Source organism: Pollicipes pollicipes, unplaced genomic scaffold (assembly GCF_011947565.3).
Source record: "Pollicipes pollicipes isolate AB1234 unplaced genomic scaffold, Ppol_2.1 Scaffold_7262;HRSCAF=8765_pilon_pilon_pilon, whole genome shotgun sequence".
NCBI lineage: Eukaryota > Metazoa > Arthropoda > Thecostraca > Pollicipedomorpha > Pollicipedidae > Pollicipes > Pollicipes pollicipes.
The window spans coordinates 9543737-9544319 of NW_023597055.1; positions in this window are offsets into that span (position 1 = coordinate 9543737).

The window sequence follows — 583 nt, forward strand, 5'->3', positions numbered from 1 at the left end:
GACCGAAACTACCCCCGCCAGCACCGTGTCCTAAATCGGACGCCTGACTCACCGCAAGCTTCACCACCTGACCAGAACTACCCCCGCCAGCGCCATGTTTCAAATCGGACGCCTGACCCACCACTCGCTCCATCTTTATCAGCGCACCAGCCGCGCCGGGAGGGTGCGGCGCCTATCCGGCGCGGCCCGGCGAGCGCCCCGCCCCCTCCCCTTCCGTCCTACTCACAGCCACGGTAATCTTGCCCAGAATAGTCTCCGGTATTCGCGACCGGCCGTGCTCGTAGATGAACTTGTAGAACTTGTCCAGCGACGTGTCCATCAGCTCCATGCAGATCCAGCAGTCGCCCTGCCGCAGGGGAGGGCGGCCATCACCGGGCGTGGTCGGTCGGGGAGCCGCCGACCAGCGGCAGCCGGCCGGCCGGCACGGAGGCCCGTGTTAGAAGCAGGTTCGACCGGGCCAGGCCACCTGATCGACACACTGCAGTCGATCGAGGACGCGTTCGATTAAGATGACAGTTGGAGAAGAGCACGGCTATTCGGGGGCAACCTCAACCAACAGAGAACGGAGTCCGAAGCGTAGTCG